This window comes from Ailuropoda melanoleuca, chromosome 7, assembly GCF_002007445.2.
Source record: "Ailuropoda melanoleuca isolate Jingjing chromosome 7, ASM200744v2, whole genome shotgun sequence".
Taxonomy (NCBI): domain Eukaryota; kingdom Metazoa; phylum Chordata; class Mammalia; order Carnivora; family Ursidae; genus Ailuropoda; species Ailuropoda melanoleuca.
This window is the reverse complement of record NC_048224.1, coordinates 89,702,109-89,707,371: the sequence shown is the minus strand read 5'-3', so window position 1 is coordinate 89,707,371 and position 5,263 is coordinate 89,702,109.

Sequence of the window (5,263 nt, the reverse complement as noted above, 5' to 3'; positions counted from 1 at the left end):
TGAGTATGAGAGTTCCTTCTGGGGTGAGAGAATATTCTGGAATTAGATGCTGATGCTGTTTGCACAACTTTCTGAACATACTCCAAACCACTGAGCTGTGTGTTTTGAATTTTATGGTGTATGAATTATAACTCAATAAAAAAATGTTTTAGAAAACTTCCCTGGGACAGGAGACTAGTTAGTATGGTAGTCATGGTTTGAATCCAATGCCCATGAGCTCAAGGACATTTGTTGCCAAGTCCTCTGTGCCTCGCTAAGCACCAGGTGGTCCCTTGGAGCTGACTCAGTTATCCATAGAAAAATGGTTTTTGTTGGTGTCACTGTGTCCCTGGGCACAGCTGCCTGGATATCTGCTTGTCGCCAGGGGCTGACCTGGACACAAATTTACGTTCAATACCACGCAGCATCCCTGCCCCTCCCACTAGTAAGATTTTATTAGAGGGTCAAGCTTGGGTGTCTGATTTGCTCTTCTCTTGGGATGACATCCTTTCCCTGTGGCTCCACATCGCTCACATAAACGGATTACGGGGAGTCGCTGCTGCCACTCTAGCAGACGTGACTGAATTCCTGCTTAGCCTAAAGCTGAATCTCTACCTCTGCTGCACTGTTATTATTGTGGGTACTAATCTCCTTTCCTTGAGGTGTTTTAAATAGGATACCATTTTTCCTCTTCAACCCGTACCCCACCCATCCACCACCCCATCAAGCCATCCATCCGTCCATCCAGTGTGACCAATCCATGTTGTGCTAGGCTCTTTGAAAAGCTACTCACTGAAGCGCAGTTTTGCCTGGGTTTGGGAACATGGGCCAACTGATTTTTTCTAAGTCTTCTAGAGATCTAGGAGTCTAGGGAGGCGGGGTCTTTCTGGGTTGTGTGTAGAGTTGAAATGCTTGGCAGCCATGATGATCAGCTAGGGGTCCCAGGAGCCTCACAAAGGTGGAAAGGATTCTGCTCCTCCCTGCTAATTTCTTTTTCTTTTCTTCTTTCTTTTCTTCTTTTTCTCCTTTCTTTCTTCCCTCCTCCCTCCCTCCCTCTCTCTCTTTCTCTCTCCCTCTTCTTTCTTTCTTTCTTTCTTTCTTTCTTTCTTTCTTTCTTTCTTTCTTTCTTTCTTTCTTTCTTTCTTTCTTTCTTCCCTCCCTCCCTCCCTCCCTCCCTTCCTTCCTTCCTTCCTTCCTTCCTTCCTTCCTTCCTTCCTTCCTTCCTTCGCCACAGAGCAAGCCATTTTCAACAAAAGGGCTTGCAAACGCACAGGCTCCTCCCCGAGGGCTCCTTCTGCATGGCACAGACCTTTCATCACCAACCCAACCTGTAATCTTGGGTAAAAGAAGGCTCTCCACTCATTTTCAAAGAGAAAAAAAAATTGCAAAGCAAAACAAACAGCCACATCATGAAGTCGCTCCATGTAACAAGGCTTGTTCTGTTAAGCTGTCATTACTCTGGGCTCCAGGAGGGTCTGGATGGCCCACTGGCCTCCCACCTCCCCCTGGCCAGTCAGGGCTGGAGTTAGCAGCTGGACAGCCTAGAAAGCCACCCTGGAAGCTCTGAGGAGAGGCTGTTTTTTGGGGCTGGGCCTCGCTTAGAAATTCCTGGCTGGTCAGTGGCAGCCAAGGATGGAAGAACAATCCTGACAGGGCTGCCACCTTAGCTACCCCTCAGAACATTCGGAATTCCCCCAGGACTCCCAGGACTACCTTCCCCCAGGACTCCCTGACCAGTCCTCTCAGCTCACACTTGCTCATTCTCGAGAGCCAGTGTAAGTCCTGCCTTCCAGGACCAGGGAGCCTCTGCATCTCACAACTATTCATTCAACAACAGTTTATCGAGTACCTTCTCAGGGCCAGGCTAAAGACAGACGAGCCTGGATCCCTGCACTCCCCAGCAGTAAGGACGGTAGGTATGGAAACCATTATGGGACATGTGCTGAGTACCCATAGCTACAGCCACTGATTTTCAGGGTGCCATAGGCACTTCTCTCTCCCTCAGTCTGCCAGTTGGCCTCTTCTTTTCTCTTTTAGGGTAGACTGGCGGTCTTTGCTTTTTAAATAAAACGAGAATAAGAAGAGTACCCGTCCAATGAAGTTGTTGTGAGGATTTAATGAGTTTGTTTATGCAAAGTGCTTAGGAAGTGCCTGGCATATGGGAAGTGCTAGATAACAGCTATTATTATTTTGTGTAATAATAATAATAATAATTTTTGTTATTCTCCCTGCATATGACAGAACATGGTACCTCTCAGGCGTAGGCTTCCAAGACTCCTCAGTCACCCTCTCAGAAGGGACCGATTCTTTCAAGAGCTGTCTGAATACTTCATGGTGTCAGGAATTCTCCCCTGGTTTGAGGAAGGGATACAGGCCAGGGAGATATCCAGATAGACTCTGCTATAGTCTTGACCTTGACAACAGTTCTGGTGCTAACAGCCTCCAGCAGGGAAAGCTGTGGGTGCAGGGCACATGGCTTGGGGGCCACTCCTAAGAAAGGCCATTGTCCCTCACCTAAGACAGGCTGTGGTGAAGCCTGAGAAACAACGCTCTGACCACGGGACAAACTCTTGACTGCAGCCATGTCTGCAAATAGAGAGCCAGGGCTCTGTCTGTCCTGGAGGGACGGAAAGCCCTGGAGCTGAGTTGCCTCCCATCGCCTGCCCCTGCCCCCCACCACTCGGCCTGTATTTTCCTTTCTTTGGTCCCCACTTCATTCACCCTGCTGGAGAGGCGGCTCTGGGCTCCGCATCCATTCTGAGGTGTTTGACCAGGCCACAGGATGTCCTGGCCCCCAGCCCAAATTAGTCAGAGTCCCTCACCTCCCAAGGGGCCTCTTCCCTCTTGGGGAAATGCCTGAACTGGCTGGCACTTTCTGCTTATGAGGTGCCTTCCTTATTTTATTTCAATCTTCATAAACCCTGAGATACCAGATTATTATCCTCATCTTAGAGGTGAGAAAACAGTTCTCAGAGAGGCCAAGAAACACGTCTGAAGTCATGGGGCTTGCTTGTAGGGGTAGCCAGAATTCCACCCGCCCCGATGCCCTTGACTGCACAGCCGGCACCACGCAGGGGGGAGTTTGGAGGTTCTCAGGTGCCAGGGCTGGGCAGGGATGCCCGGATTTGACTGCAGAAATGAGGGAGAGTCTTCTCATCACAAACGCCGGCTTCTCTGTCTTCTGTGCTCATCCCTTGGCTCATCTGACTTATGTAATATTTGCAGGGTGCCAGCCATGTGGCTTTTCAATCAGACCTTGTTGGGATAGTCTGATTTAATGATGCTCAAATGACAGGACAAATGAGACGGTCATGTGGGGGAGCTGATGTGGTTTTAGGAGAGAAGCTGATGTCATGGTTTTTATAAGCATTTGGGGAATGGCCAGTAATGAGGGGAGGGGGTCATCAGCAGGCTCAGGAAACACAAAGCTGGTTCTCTTTATATGTGCGGTGACGGATGGGAACTAGCCGTACTGTGGTGACCATTTCACAATATATACATATACTGAATCATTATGTCGTACACCTGAAACTAATATAATGTATGTCAATTATACCTTAATGAAAAAAACTGGTTCTCTTTGGAAAGGGAAAAAAGAGAACCGTCTCAAAGAAAAACAAAGGAGCTTTTTTCTTTAAGAAGCCACACTCATTTTTCAAAAGTCCTTGATTTTTTTAATGCTAATAATACGTGTTTTTAGAAACTGTTACACAAACAGCTTCTTCCTAAAGCCTGAATTACAGACACTTCTACAGACTTCTCCAGACCTTCCTAGAGGTAAACTCAATACTCCCATTGTACAGGAGGAACATTCTGAGTTTAAGAGGCTCCCGCTGATCTCATTCCAGTCCTTACCAGGATGGAACTTGGGAATTCCGCGGCTCCTTCCTCAGGAACCTCCTTATGGCTTGCCATGCCTGCATCCCACTGGGTGTGGACAGGCCCTGCTTCTGCAGGGGCGGGAAGTGGCTTCCAAGAAGGGTTGTGGCCTCTCAGGGGCATAAATTCTCTTTGGAAAAGCCCACAGTGCAGGGTAAAAGTTCTCTTGGAAAACTGAAAAAAAAAATCGGATTTGTTGACCTCACCAGACACATGGCCCAGGTGTTGGGGGGCAGGGGCCCGATGTTCAAGCGCCTTGCCCTTGCTAGGGAATCACGTCCCTAGTGTGCGCACCACGCCTGACTCTGTAACCCCAATGCCAGACAGGTGGAGTCTCCCTACTCGGGAGGGCAAAATGCAAGTGCAATCTGGGTGTCTCTAACAACTGCCGTGAAGCAAGCCGCCGCCCATCCACACCTGACAAAGCGTTCGCCGTGAGCTCTCGAGAGGATGGAGAGACCACATGTGCAGCCCGAGGCAAGAACGACACCCCCATGTGCCCCTGTCTCTTGCCTGCACCCTGTGTCCCAGCCGGGTCCCCAGCTCCCGCCCCGTTCTACTTCCTCACCGGTCCCAGTCCCTCTCGGGAACCTGCGTCTCAGCTGGGGCCTGGAGGAAAGCCTGTGAATGAAGGAATTCTAACCAAGATGAGCATGCTGGATAGCCTCTCAGGGCTATTTGTATTTTAAAAGAGAAGCCCCTCTCTCTGGGAAATGCTGCTCTAAAGACAGACCTCAGATGTGAGGGGCGAGGAGCCAGGCCAGCTGCGTGGGGCTGTACACCAGCCAAGTGACTGACTGTCTGCTCTCAGGCTGTCTTGTGGAACTGCCACACGCTCCCACCTCTGCGGAGAGCCTTCCCATTTCTTCCAGTCTCCACTGAATGTCAGAGAGGAAAAGAGATTCTTTGGTTTGGGCACTGCTATTGAATAGCAGATCTTTGTACTTGAGCCGGAAATGGATCGACATGCATATTCTGTCAGCGTTGAAAATAGTCGTTCAGAACATCCAAGGCCCCAAAGGACACTTTTCAGGTAAAAATCCCTTCTTTGTCAACTGCAAGATAAACAGGTATATTTCCCAGACGGTGTGTTGGTTAACTAAGCCCTGAACCTTCCCGGGTATCCTTTGTCATCTGCCCTCTTTTTTGTGTGTGTTTAATACCCTGGCATCTGAGAGTCCCGGCATGCTGCAGAAGTCCTTGAGTTCCTCACCAAGCCCGGGCTCCCCCCAGCCCCCAGGAGCAAGGCCAAGGCTGGTCAGTTTGCTTTCCACTGGGCCCACACGTGCTCCATTCTGGGCCAGTGTTTTCAGGGCTGAATTTTATATGGGCCAGAAAATATTTGGTAAAAGGAAATGGACCCACCAGCTTTGCTAAGACTCACCCTGGAGCCCCGATGATAAAA